Below are 15,658 nucleotides of genomic sequence, written 5' to 3'. Positions count from 1 at the left end.
TCCGTATATCAAGCAACTTCAGGCCTCCAATAAGTAGGGTGTTAGTGATCCACTAATTTCCTTCAGTGGAATTCAAATCCACAGTCTGGTTTTGGTTGAGACCTGCGGCCCCATTCGCTCTGCCAAATACCAGACAATATTTGTTACTCTCTTTTATGTTTACTGTTCTAATTTCTTGTCTCTCTCTCTCTCTCTCTCTCTCTATCTATCTATCTTTTCTACTTTTATTTCATTTCTTTTTTATTCTCCTTCCCGTACTACAATTTGTTATTTCTTCATAATCGAAAGAGAGATGAAGAAATAACAAAAATACCTTTTTTCTCCCTCTCTCTCTCTCTCTCTCTCTCTCTCTCTCTCTGTTATCTATCTCATTTCACTCTACTCCTCACACGCACGCACGCACGCACGCACGCACACACACACACACACACACACACACACAAAATTTTTCTATCGCACTCTTTTCCATCTTTTTTTTTTCCTTATCTTTTATTTCTCTTTCTACTCTTCTCAATTTTCTGTTTTGTCATCGGTCATTTTCTTTCTTTCTTTTTATTTTAATCTTTATATACTTTCCCTAATCCTATCTTTCTCGAATGAATGTTCCCTCTTTCACTCTCTCTCTCTCTCTCTCTCTCTCTCTCTCTCTCTCTCTCTCTCTCTCTCTCTCTCTTCTTTTCATCATCACCATCATAACACTAATCACAGATGTTTAGATCCGGTTTCATTGTTTAATACAGGAGCTTTTTTTTTCCGAGGTCTTCCCTATCTTCTTTATTTGGTTTATTTTTTTTATATCTAAATCATGAAATAAAGTAATCTGATATTACCTCAGAGACCTGTGTTAGTGAGTGTAAACCCGAGCCGGATCAGGTCTTTCTTCCTATAATACACTCATATTATCTGTAGAGTAGTTTCTACTGTTCATTCGACTACTTTCTTCTCTTTTTCCTACTTCTCCCCCCTCCCCCAAGTTCTTTTAGAGTATTCAAGAGGGAGATTGTGATTCTTTCCTTTTACATAACTGTTTCGACCAATTAAAAGAGACTAGCCTAGTTGCCCTAAGGCGTAGTCCCATCACCAGATACTTATCCTATTGTTTTTTTTTTCCCTTTCAAGATATCACATGTCACTCAACCTTTCTTTGTAATCTACTATCTTATTCATTTATCCTCTTTCACTTTCTCATAGTTCCTCGTACTGCTTTCTCGCTTTTATCCGTTTTATCATTCCCTCTATCTTTCTCACTCATTCTTCCTATGCCTTACTTCTTAACTCTCTCTCTCTCTCTCTCTCTCTCTCTCTATCTATCTATCTATCTTTTATGTATTTATTTTGCATTAAAGTACATTTATTATTCTTCTGTTTACTCTCTCTCTTTTTTTTTTTTTTTTATAAGTGTGAAGTTAATTGTTGGACCACTGATCCATCTTTGCAGAGCACCAACTACATATTTTCGCCTATCTAATCTCCGTGCAGTTTATTATTGTCTGTGATATTTATACTAATCTATTTTTTCTGTCCTTGGATTTTTCTTTCAATGAACAAATCGGGGAAAGTAGACACCAGTAATTTTTTAATAAAAAAATTTAAAAAAATGTGATTTTTAGTCTTACTAGTAATGCAAGATGTAATTATAAATAAATTATTTAAAATACTCCTTGAAGTAAATAATAACTACATTTTCCCCATTTCTTACATGTATTCAATACACCATAATTGGGATAAGTTGGCATATTGCAACAATTCGAACCAAATAATTTCTTAAATTAATCTAAGATGCCAAAATCTTTTGATTTAATTTTAATCTATTTCTTATAATTATTTACTAGTCGGACAGAATCTTGAGGAATGGTTCCTCTTTTATGTTAAAAAAAAATTAGAAAAATAGGATATAAATTATCGACAACAAACGTAAAATAGCATCAATTGCTTAATATTTTATTTTTTGACATTGGTTAATCTATTCCTGTTATCAGCCAGTTCTGTCTTCCCTATAGATAACTAAAGTAAAATAATAGAAAGAGAAAGTTAAAATATTTGAATAAAAGGACTCTGGTAGAAAAGAAAAAGGATAGACGGCTCTATTGTATCTTAAGGAACAGCTATCTGGGTGTCCCTGAAGATCGAAAGTCATCAATTTGTTAGACCAACGATGTATCATCACGGCTAAGAGTTGGTTGTCATGGAAACCCATCGTTATATGCAAGCCTTAACAATGAAATCAATCAGTGATTTCGCTAAAAAAATGGCATCTTCTCATGAAGTATTTGAGAACTTCAATAAAAATAAAATAACATTCTCAAAATTTTTTAAAATATCATAGAATATAAAATAATAATTATAAATTAATAGGAAAATAAGAATATATAATTAATATTCTTTATAAAAAGCTGAAATATTAATACACCTTTTTAATCATTAATTAGAATTTATCTTACTTCCTTAACATTATGTTTTGACTCTTATGGATGGAGGGACGCTTGGAAGGTAACGGATAGCAATGCTGTAGCCAATGAAGCTCTAACTGAGGTTCGGCATGTTGCTGTTATCCTTCAGGGGCGCTGAGATTCGAGAGTTATGAGTTCGCTCTCTTAAGGTTTTTGCCTTAAGGGAGCAATTTGAGTCTCCGGAGGAAGTGTTCTCCGCCACGGCCCGCTGAGGGGCTTTGTCGGCGAATGCTTTTCTTTGGAATTTGAGCGGTTCTGCTCCGTGGTGGCGTGTGGGTGGAAGGCCATCACTGAGTGGAGCCAACGCTGAGATGGACGGCCTCTCGCCCACGATTGAGTGGCCTAGGGAGCGTCCGAATTTTTAGAGACGACTTTACCTTTAAATATGGCAGTGCTGTAGTTAATGACGTCCTAACTGAGGCTCGGCTATTGCTGTTACCGTCCTGCCATGATCAGAGCTTTAATAGCTCAATAACACCTTATCCCTACACTGTCCGATACAGATAACGGGGAAGATGAAAAGCATTCTTGCTTCGCCCCTTTAAGCCGGTCCTTATAATGACTATGACTCTTATGCCCTACTGGCTCCATTGCTCTTTTCTGTATACATGTCAGACATCCCACACAATCCGATGTCTTCCATTTTGGCCTTGTATGCGGACGATACAGCAATACTAACCAGATCTCTCCGACCCCATTTCGTTACCAGAAAGCTTCAAGAAAACCTTCTAAAGCTGGAGGGTTGGTTCTCCAAATGGAGATTGGAAGTCAACCCCCAGAAAAGCTCAGCCGTTCTTTTCTCAAAAAGGCCAATGTCTCCTGCAGGAGATGTGTTACTATTCAATACTAAAATTCCCTGGCAGACAGAAACAAATTACCTGGGTGTGATTCTCAACAAAAAGCTATCTTTCAACCAACACATCAAGCCTACGTACGCAAAGGCATCTAAAGCCAGCTCAGATCTATCCGCTAATTAATAGAAATAGCAAACTCAGCAACAGAATCAAATTGCAGCTATACCAGATGACGATTCGTCCTATAATCACCTATGCCTCTCCAGCCTGGAGCCACACCTCTAATACTAACATTATCAAGATACAACGAGTGCAGAACAAGTGCTTGAGAATGATTTTGAACGCCCTATGGTATGTTAGAAACCATCAACTTCATAGAGATACAAATATTCCTTATATTTTCTCTTTTCTACAGTCCTTAGCATCCAAGTTTTTCCTAAAGACGTCTACACCCCCCCCCCCCAACGATTTGGTTCAGCAAGCTGCAGCATACGAGGCAACGGACATATTCAAATATAGAAGACCAAAAGCTATATTAGCTTCCTTTAGCGATGCATAATCTCCATGCCCGTTCAGGGCGAGCAATCTGCTCATAAATTTTACCCTCACTGTAACCACAACAGATAGCGGGGAATATGAAAAAGCATCTTGCTTCACCCCCTAAAGACATAAATGTCAATTGTCAATGACTCTTACGAATAGTCATAAAATATTCCATTTCCAAATTGGGAAAAACTCATAAACCAAGTATGTCAAGTGTAAATCAAAGCATAGCTTGCGTAAAAATTTTAAACTGGTTCAAAGAAATCGCTTTGTGTAGAATAAGTCCATGGCTGTCCTCTATTCTCTTAGTTGAATTTTTCTTCTTGCATCGAGGTACCGAACATGTTTTTGCATCAGTGCAAGCGCTACAGGTAGCAGAGGGCATTCACTTTACCTTCCCCTTTCCCCTCCCTCTAGAGAGTTTATTTAAGATTTCTGGTGACCGTATGGGGCACCGTTAGTTCTCCTAGGGTATCCGACAATCTATAGAGACTCCTTCTAATGGCTCTCTTTCCATTTTCTATAGAGAACAGGTCATTATTTAATGCTTTTGGTGTGTTATTCTTAAGGAGACCTTTTATGGTTTTTCCCGCGCGTGCTGCCTGTAGAGAGGCTGTTAACTGTATTTCTGGGTTCAATGTTTGGTGGAACCTGTTTAGATCTGTTAAGTTTCCTGTTTCCTAAAATAATAACAGTTTTCACAAACTGTTGCTCGCCACAGTTCCGGGTTCAATTCTATGACCCATATTACAGCTGTTCCCCCATCTGTTTTGGTACGGGTACACTAACACGCGTGTGTGTGGTAATTTTTGGAGTGCAGAACAAAAGTGGAAATATTTCTTTTCTTTGACTCACTTTCACTTCCCGACAAAAGCAAACGAATATTTGAAGGATAAAAAAAAGAAAATGTCTGAATTTTTATAAAGCGCCATTTCGGAATGAGATATGACTGTTTCGTCTTCCAGGACTCGTCAGGTGGGGGAAATGTACACAATGATGGAATGTGTTTGTTTATTTTTATTTTTTATTTTTAATGAATAATCGCGTACGTGTAGCGGAAACGCACCCCGAATTCGTTACAGAAGCAACGGTTCTTTTAAAATAAGCAGCTTATTATAATTATAAAAGAAAAGAGAGAGAAAGAAAGAAAAACTGTGATTAATAGTCAAACTTCTCTTTTTTGATGTATATTTTTCTATGATAGTTATACAATTTCTACGCAGTTTGTAAATTTCATATTAATAATTTAAAAAGCATTAAAAAATTAAAAGATTTCATATTAAGAGAGAGAGAGAGAGAGAGAGAGAGAGAGAGAGAGAGAGAGAGAGAGAGAGAGAAAGTAAGAGTAGAGTAGACGTAAGTTACAATACAGTATAAGTAAAACACCCAACACAACTCCAGGCCCAAGTTTCATTTTTGCAGACCAAAAGAATTCAATAATTGTCATAAAAAACAGAAACCGTATCAGAAAATGTTGCGATAATAGAAACATTTAAAAAAATAATAAATAAAGGGAAAGATAAAAGGGAGAAAAAAATGTTAGTTCTTGTTTATTAAAATGTGACAGAATTATTTACAAAAATCTACGTATGAAAAATTTGGATTTTTTTCTCCCCCTTCCCTCAAATGTTTTGAATTAATTGTCAAAAAAAGGTAGTCTCAAGCCCGTGATTCCTTGCGCAGTACATTCTTTTTTCGGTAAACATGGAGTATTCAGTGAATAGCTGTTTACCAGATATAATTTCTATTAAATGAGATTACACCCTCAAAAAAAAAAAAATGACATTCCTTGTTTTCCTCCATATAAGTGTCATATGAGAGATCGCTAACCTTCCATAACCTCCATTCCAACAGAGTGCGGAGGCTTGTGGTGATCCACCTATTTTGACTCGTCCACAAACAGGTTCCTCTCTCTCTCTCTCTCTCTCTCTCTCTCTCAAAAGGTGATTTTCAGTGCTAAGCTAGACTTGTTATCGAAGTTGAACCGCTATTCTGTATTAACCTCCTTCTGTGTGCACTTTAAACTAAAACACGTTGCTAAAAATATGTTACCCAATATTAATTTAATACTCTGTCAGTATTTCATACTAAAGTTTCAAATGAACGAACATGAACTTAGGCTTGTTGAGAGCGAATGAATGCATCAAGGCATACCTGCTGCATCCTATTATGGAAATGAATGTTGTGGGTTCCTCTCATTAATTATGGATGAAAAGTGGCTGCCGGAATTCTAATTGGAATTTGACTTTCAAATATGTAGCAAATTTTAGACAGATAATTAGAAATGGGAAAAAAGTGAATGAATTCAATGTTTTATTTGTTACCAAAATGTATTCACTAATGTAGTTAACAATGTAATCATCTGTAAACATTAGTAATCAACAACAATCACTCATCTTCTGTGACTAGCAACAATGATGCATTTGAAATTGACAATGACTCATCTTCTATGAATAGCAACAATGAAACATCTGTAATTGGCAACAATGATATATAACTGAAAATATTATATTAACTGTAATTGGTAAGTAAAATACATATGGGATTGGAAAAACTCGAAGTAGATGTGTTAATTAAAAAAAAGCATTACCTAATTGTAAATCAAAATTGCTATGAGAAATGTGGTGGTGTCTTGAAATTTTGCAATGCTTTCATAATAACTGGAACTACAGGAGGATATATATATATATATATATATATATATATATATATATATATATATATATATATATATATATAGTATCTTTCGAAGAGCATATCCAATCATTCCGTGTGCTTTTTTGTCCTCTTAATTCTCCCAATTTGAATCCCATTAAGCATTTGTGGGATCATGTGGAACTCTGCATCTGCCTGTAGACGTGAATGTCTTGCTCGGTTGCTGACCTCGGGGTGTTATTCTGCCTTGATGGTGCATTGACACCTTCCATGGACTTGTGGAGCCAATGCCAAGATGAGTGCAAGTCCAAAGGAGGTTTTGCACTCATCTGGACTGAACTTTGACCCAAGATTACAGAACTGATCACAAGTGGTTGGTTATATTTTAATACCTGTTACTAGACCGGAAGCGGGAGTGGAGTGGATTATTGATTCTTCTCATTATAGGGGCGTAATGCGAGTTCAATGAAATAAATTGAGCCTTTATGGAGTTCAAAGTTTTTCGCAACTGGAAAGAGTAATAGAAGTCTCCTTTTTTCGGATAATCATTGTTCTGGAGAGTTGAAAGGGGATATTGAAGCATTCAATTTTATCAGCGATGAAATAGTTCATTCTGTTTTTATTCTTCTGTCCTACAAAGTGGCAGAGGATTACCTCTATATTGAAAAAAAAATGATAATTTGTTATAATTTATCTGTAATAAAATAAAATAAAAGATAAAATATATAAAAAATATATAAACTCATTTTCTAATAAAAAATATTGCTATAATTTCCTCCGTAAGTCATCTTCCCTCATTGTAAAGGTGTATACGTCTGCTTTGAAAAGCATATCGTTATTATTAATATTCATAGGCGACGCTGTAATCAATCTAACAATAATCTAATAAAAGTCTAATAAAATCAAGTCTTTTTTAGTGTTATCTGATATTTAAAGAGCTACTAATGCAACAACTGTTGATAACGTTAAGTGCACATTTTCTTTAACCATATCTCTGATTTACTAGTAGCCAGCATTAAGAGAAAAATAGCTGTTTCAGTATCGGATATAAAAAGAGTAGGTTAGCGAAGTAGCGGCCATGTTTGTTCCAATTTCAACGTGACCTACTACTGACCACTCAACGGAAGTTTAGTCCAAAGGTCACCGAGACAGTCAAGGTCATTACACAGAGATATTATGTCGTTGAGCTAATGTGTGACACACACACACACACGCACGCACGCACGCACGCACAAACTAACAAACAATTAAAATTAGGAGCCCAAAAAGACACAATTACTTTCAGAAATTTGAGAAACACAGTACGAGGTATGAAGTAAACATGGTCTACGTTTAATGAACTATTAACTCGGGAAAAAAAAGAAGAAAAAAAAAAGAACGACAGACCTATAGCTAATTTGCCTCTCTAAACTTCTTGAGATAGTAATATCCACACGACTACAAAATTACTTACAGAAATATAACAACCTATCGTAAAAGCTGTACTGTTTCCAGAAAACAAAGAGCACAACCCAAAATCATAGCAATAGAAATTTAAATTTTGTTGGTAGGTCAATCTTCGTAATCAGCCTTTGTCAGTGAAGAAATTATCCGGTCACTTAATTGGAATTTTTTTTAAAAAAGCACATATTGTCAACAAACAAAATTCGAAATAAAAGGTTATTGTGTACGTCATAAACGAAACAAGTAACAAAACGATTGTAGATTATCTTAACTTGTTGTGTTTCATAATCGCATTCACGTGCGGTGAATTGACATTTCATTGTCAGAACAATTGAATCAAGAGATGTGTTTGGCATATACACTATTCAGACCATTTTCTTTAGCTTAATTCTGTCATTAAAGGGGTTCTATTAAAATCCAATCTCAAGAAATTCGGTAAAACTTCAGCGCCTTATAGGCATATACACTGCTTGGAAAGAAATCAACAGATACCCACATAGGCAAGGTACATCTGGCCATATAATGAATTACTTGTTTGTAGCCGGTATAAATTGGAGGATTGTGCTGCTCCCAAGCCATTACTGTGGCAGGTTGAAATGGGTCCGAGAAGAGAACTGATGGAGTTTGAAAGAGGCGTCGTGATAGGATGCCATGTTGCGGGTCTATCTGTTCGGCAAATTGTTGACAAATTGGGCCATCCCAGGTCAACAATTAGTGATACCATATTGATATTGAAGCGCAACGAGTCCACTGCACTCCACATTGGACGACCCATCACTCACCGAATGTCCCAGTTGGGTGCTAAGAAGGATAATACGTAAAAAAACGCCATTCTTCGTCTGACACGATGAGTGCGGAGTTCCGAGCATCGGCTGGAACACGAATCTGCTTAAAATATTCAGAACCGACGCTCACAACATGGATTGCCGTGATAGCACCTCAATATGCAAGCCCACATTAATCAAACCAATATGCAGCGTCATCTTCAGTGGTGCAAAGTGTGTATGTGTATGTATGTATGTATTGTACAGTGAGATGGAAGCTTGAAAAGCTGTGTTATGAAGTGATGAATCACGCTACACTCTCTACCGAGCAGATGGACGGGTGTGAGTGTGGTGGATGCCTGGTGAACGCTTCTTACCAGAGTGTGTAACCCCAACTATGAAATTGGGCGATGGTAAGTGTGATGGTATGTTCCCTTTTTTCGTAGTTTGGCCTTAGACCTTTGTTTGTTTCGCCACGAATATTGAACTTCGAGAGGTATCTGAATTCTGGACAATGCAGTGCCTCCTACTTTGTGACATTTCTACGGAATTCACCATGGTTTCTTTCAGCAAGACAATGTGCACTGCGTCATAAGGGTGCTGCTATAACAGCGTGGCTTGTGAACATGAATGTCATCACACTTAACTGGCCCTGCACAGAGTCCTGATCTTAACCCTGTGAACATTTCTGGTATGAACTAGAGCGACGGGTGGAATCAAGGGACGTTCCCGACACAATATTCCAGACCTAATTACATTTGTACAGGAAGAATGGTATAAAATTCCCATTAATCCTATTGTACATTTGTGGAAAGTATACCCCTTATGATTGCGGCGAAAGGAGGTCCTACATCTTATTAAGGTGGACACCATGGTGCCCGTTGACTTCTTTCCAAGCAGTGTGCATATATTTACGTACATACTGGTCTTTGTTTAATTTTGTCACTTCAAATTATCCGAATGAAACCAAAATTGAACCACGTGAACAATACATTGTATATAACGAAAACATTATTATTGTAATATATAATTGCGAACCTTCCCCCCTTTATATCGTTCCTATGCCATAAAATCACAATTCCATCAAACTTTTTTATATCCCTTTCAAGTGGTACAACAAAAATTCACGTCGTATAACAAATGCTTGTATGAATTCCAAATGCTAGACAAAACGAACAGGCGTTTTGCAAAAACATACAAAAAATATATAAATAACTTATTTTAAGAAGGATTGATTTTGTCATTTTCAGATTTTTAATTTTTTTTTAAATTTATTTTTCAGACAAAATAGCTTCCTGAAATTAAAAGCACAGTAAAATTAAAACCAATTATGTGCAGATGCAGTGCAAACGTTCGACGTCTTAAATTTCAGATTATCTGAAGCTCTTGTTCTTGATCGGATTATTTTAATTCGTTTCCGAAATAACTGCTGAAATATAAAGTTTAATGGACATACACTTTATTTTAGGTAAAAATTGTAGTGTGCGAAATAATTTCACAACCTGGACGACTGGACCCAGACAAAAAATAAATAAAAAATAAAACATCCGGGATACTAAAACAAGTGGCTGACAGACGATCTTTATTTGCTTATAAGGAACTATCGTCAAAATAAGATACAAGAAACAGATCGTAGGAACAAGATAGAAAGAATATGTGAAAAATATATAGGAAGTTATATTAATTTAATACCACTGATTAATAATTAATTAAAATTCATTTGTACTATAATATCGCTTGTTTCAGTAGAAATCAAACAACGTTCAGTCCATGTTGAGTCAAATCCTTTATGCGTGCACAAAGAAACACCGAAGACCTTAAACAATGTCGCCATCGCCCATCTCCAGCAGTCTCGCGCCCACGTGTGTCGCTTTTTCACTAGTGCAGAAAAATAAGCCGTCGGTACCAGGTCGGTCACGCGGTGGTCAATGTGCTTTTTGATGCATGTGTCGACGTTGGAGGGCATTCTTGTTCGTTAGCTACCCTTCCTCCCTTTCCCCCCCCCCCGTTCATCCGCTCACTGTCCTCCCCGGCCACACACACACACACCAACACACGCATACTGTCTGTAAAGCGGGAGCTTCAGCGTCTGTTGCGACACGTGCGGACAATTACGAGCCTTCCAGGCATTCCCAATACCCACACACACACACACACACACACACACAACACCACCACCCCTTTCATTGCTGCCACTGCGTTTTGGAACACGATCAATTTTTTTCCTCTCTCTTTCTCTCTCTCTCTCTCGCTCTCTCGTATATTACGACGCTAGTCAGAATGTGCGCGCAGGCAAAGAAAGAGTGAGAGGAGAGCTAGGGAGAAGGAAGGGAAAAAAAAAAAAAATTATAACCCTTGTTATGGCGTCGCCGCTAGAAGTGGGTGCTTGGGTTCTTGGAACTGGTAACAACGTAGTGCAGACACATATCGATTGGTAGGGTCCGTGTGAATTGTGTAAGAAACAACTTGGGCACGTCATCATTTAGTGTTGTTTGCTTAGCTACGTGTGGTCTTGTTTCCTTATTGTTCATCTGCAGTCACGGTCCACGCATGACTCATCACTAAAGAATGCTGGAGTAAGACATAAACAGAACTTTATCCGAAAGTCAAGCCTTGTTATTTTTAAGGACGGTAGAAGGGAACTTGGGCATTTTGTAATCATCAGCTATCGCAATCAGATCCCAGCAAAATCATTCCTGGGCAATAAGACCAACGACGCAATTAACCGTAAACAAACTTTAGTATTGGACTAGAAGTTTCTATTGCCAAGTGCTCCGGGAGACTTTTGACCCAACATTGTCGTGTCTCATCGAGATCTGCTTCTCTCGCTTACTAGTTAAGTAACGAAATAAATAATAGTTGTGGATTTTCATGAATAGTGTGCATTTTCATTTAAATGAAAAACTTTTTTTTAATTAGAATGAATAAATTATATTAATAAAACAAAAAAACATAATCGTTTCTTATCTCGTATCCAATGTTGAGAACCACATTATTGTTAGCCTTTAGATATTCATGCCTAAATTAACTGCTCCTGTGAACTGTATTCCACTCCTTTTCGTTACGATCAGAAAGCTTTAAAATAAATTATGAACGCATTGTATTGATACAAACTGTAACATCATAGCAAAAGGACTGTTAGAAGAACATCTTTATATGATCCGGACATGTCATTGCCATTACAGTTACATTCCTGATTATCATTTATTGTTTGGTGTTTGCAATATTCGTAGGATGAAAAATTTTTGAGAAAGATGCATTATGTTTCAAATAATATCTGGGCACCAGCACCATCATTTCCTGATGCGCATCCCCCAAGAGGTACATTCCCAGAGTGAAGATAGAGTTCTCCACTCTTATTTATCTCCGCCATCTTCCACTGTCTCTTTCAGTTTTAACTTACAACTCAAATATAGACTATGTATTGCTTAATACGTCCTATTTGCATTTGAAGCATTTTGAACAGCTTTTATCTTGGCATATGCATTTTCCAGATCTACAAACTAAGTACAGATCCTTGTGATATTCCGATAATTTCTCAACTATTTTTGTCTTAAAAGTGAAAATTTGATCCTGACAACCTCTATTTGTGCTGATCCAAGCTTTATCCTCTTTTTTTTTTCTGTTCATCTCAGTGCCTTTTCAAGTATGCTTGCATAAACCTTATTTGTAAAGAAACCCATTGTTTAGGGTAATAGCCACACCTAGGCAAGCACTATTCTACCGCCCCTAAATTCAATAAAATATGTGAAATTATAAATAAAATAATGTTTTTATGGATGAAATATAATTTTGCCGATTTTTGCTGCTCCTCGTAGACAGTAGCGCACTCAGGATTTAATCTTGGGGGGGGGGGGAGAGTTGAGTAGACGATTTGAGAATACACACTACGCATCGCTTACGGCCTATGACTGAACATCTGCAATGATCGATAATTCATAAATAGTATAGAAATGGAAGACACGACACAACATAAGTAAAAAAAATGAATTTTAATTAGGAAAAGATTTTTGAAAAAGTTTCTAGTGTTTTTTTTTTCCTTTTTCTTTGGGGGGGAGGGCTCCTTGCCCCCCTTTGGGTGCGCCACTACTCGTAGACATTGCCTTAATTGCTTAGTGGGTTACAACGCTCTGCTTTGAATACTCAGTAGGGAAATTCTTCTGTACTTTCAATTTATTCCTCTTTTTTTATAAATGGAAACTATGAGAGCTCTCTACTCCAATCATCTGGAATTCGATCTTTTCACATGCTTTCCGAAATGTGCATTGCAGCCATTGTAACCTCCATATGTGAACATTCCATCATCTACTCCAGTTGCCTTTCCACATTCATTTCAGATATCTGGTGACGTTTTATGTACTCCTGATTGCATTGCTGTTCAATCTTTTATCTTACTGTTGTCTCACTGCTTGTTTTAATTAACAATATTTCAATTTTTTTTAACTCATCCACAAAGGGTTGTAAGCATATAATACATCAGTATCTTGGGTGGGCTAAGGATTTTTACTATTTTTTTTTATAAATTTTATATATTTTTGGTAATTTTTAAAACTGTTTTTACCTAATCGGGGACGCTGTAGAGACCAAACATGGAACTCTAATAAGCGAGGCGGAAGTGTCACACCGTACGATGAAATTCATCTCCCATCTAAAAACAATCACAAATTTTTATGCCAGAGGAGGAGGATTCAAAACTCACATCCTGTTAGTTGCAGAACGGATAATATAACAGCTCTGCCAAAGAGTGTAGAAATTTCAAGTCATCTTTATCATCTTTGATTCCTTCCTAAGATTTTTGAATAGTCCCAGAACATTTTGAGTCCACTGGGAAATTTACCTTTTTCTATCCTTGTAAAAAGAAAAAAAAAAAATCCCCACATGCTCCTGTCTGGCTAAATTGATCATTGTTTTCTTCAGAGTTTACTATTGAGTCTTCAAGGTTCGGATCTTATCAAGAGGCAAGAGTAAAATCTTACAATCTAATATCAGGTTTAATATATCAATTTCCTTCATAATGTGACTCAGTGGAGACAGCATTCCATCCTTATCTTCCACTTGATTTTATATCAAACTCTCTTCCTAATGTACCCTTTAATTGTCTTACAATTCAACTATACGCTATATAACTGTATTGCTCTGTCTGATATTCCATTTACCCTTATATAATTGTAACATTTTGAAAAGCCATTCGCGTGTTACCTTGTCATGTGTCTTTTCCAGATCTATAAAATTTAAATTCAGATTGTACTATATTCCTATGATTTCTTGATTTGTCTTAAAGTAAAAACTCTGGTTTCGAAAATCTTTATATGGGCTGAATCCAGAGCCCATTCTTCTCGAATTTTATGCTGGCATAAATCTTACTAAAATAACACTGAATGCGATAATTCTCACATTTCAGTTTTATTCCTTTTTTATTTATTTATTTTTTTTGGATGAATACTACTTATGATGGCTTTACTACAATCATCTGGAATTCGATCTTCTGACCAGGCTTATTGAATTAAGCAGGATAGCAGCTGTAAAACTTTTATATTTTCATATGTGAACGTTTCTGGTCGTATATCATCTACATTTCCACATTTCAGGCTTTTGACAGCTTTATAGTTATATGCTTACTCTGCTATTTTGAAAACTTGAGTGAAAATTCTATCTAGCTGAGACCTGGGGGGAAATCACCGGTATATTAAAGTTTGTAGAAATAAAGGATTCGTGAAACAAAATAGGAGTCTGCATTATTTTTGGAACAGTCCATACACTCTTGGATACTGAGACTGGAACTGCACTATTTAACTGAATAAGATTTGCCGATGACTTTGGAAGCTTTAATTGCAAAATACATGGCGCATGCGTGAGAAGAATAGTAATTGTTTATCGTTTGTTTTACATAATGTAACCTCAACTACATTTACGTAATAATGAAAAGTTGAAAATAAAGGCGATTAGCTAGTAAAAAAAAAAAAAAAAAAGAAAGAAAAGAACCAAAAGCTTTTATTAATCGGTTCTAATTTTTTAGAACTTTATTAATAGATTAATAAGCTAGATTTTTTATTCCCTCCCTCACAACAGATCCTTCTAAATACCCATCTATTTATAACCGCCATTCACTATCCTCGTACTTATTTACTTGATTAACTGTCCCACTCCCTTTGCAGATATTTTAATGTGCAGTCTCCAAGCACGCATTTTCTCCACTTACGAAATCATCTGCGTCAAACGCTACCAAAGCGAAATCCATTGTTTTAATGACAGCCACACACAGAGAGAGAGAGAGAGAGAGACGTCAAGAACGTCATGACAACGGAAACAGCCGTTACTATGTGTTAAAGCTACGCTGTTGGAGTCAAGGAAACTGAATAAAGTATTCTTTTTTTTTTTTTTTTTTTTCTAACCACCTCTATTATGCACATATCTTTCTGTTTAGAAAATATCTACAGGTTTCTAGAACACTTTAAGTGGCATTTTGTTTGGCACGTGAGAGAAGCATAAATGACTATTGCAAATTATACGACAGGTTGAGATGGAATTGCGACCCACAAACGGTGTTTGACTTTTGTTTCGCTGCGTGACATCGGCAACTAAACGTGTATTTCTGTGCACTTTTGAGCGTGTTTCAATATAATCGTCAGAGAAAAAATGAATGTTAGCCACACATGAGTTGGTGTAAATTGTATTGGTAATTAGGCCTAAGAAAAACAGCGAGCTTCTGTTAGGTATAATCAGGTGGGATGTATGCAATGGATTTTCAATTAGATTTGAACTTTATGTAGCGTTGATTCTCCCCCCCCAACAACCCCCTCCCCCCCAAACACAGTTTTGGAATCTTTTCATTGCAGCTCTCTTTATTTTCTTTAAATGATTTTTATTTTATTTTTTTTCCAGATCCTCACCTACATACAAATTAATAAATCGCGCATTTTAAAAAATATGAAAGTATTGAATTTAATCTTTCCCTTTTTTACTTTATATCGTTGCAAAATATACTAATATCAGTCCTTTATTAAAATAA

This window comes from Typopeltis vanoorti, chromosome 3 (assembly GCF_054136105.1).
Source record: "Typopeltis vanoorti isolate ZY-2024b chromosome 3, IOZ_Tvanoo_1.0, whole genome shotgun sequence".
NCBI lineage: Eukaryota > Metazoa > Arthropoda > Arachnida > Uropygi > Thelyphonidae > Typopeltis > Typopeltis vanoorti.
This window is presented reverse-complemented; position numbering follows the sequence as displayed.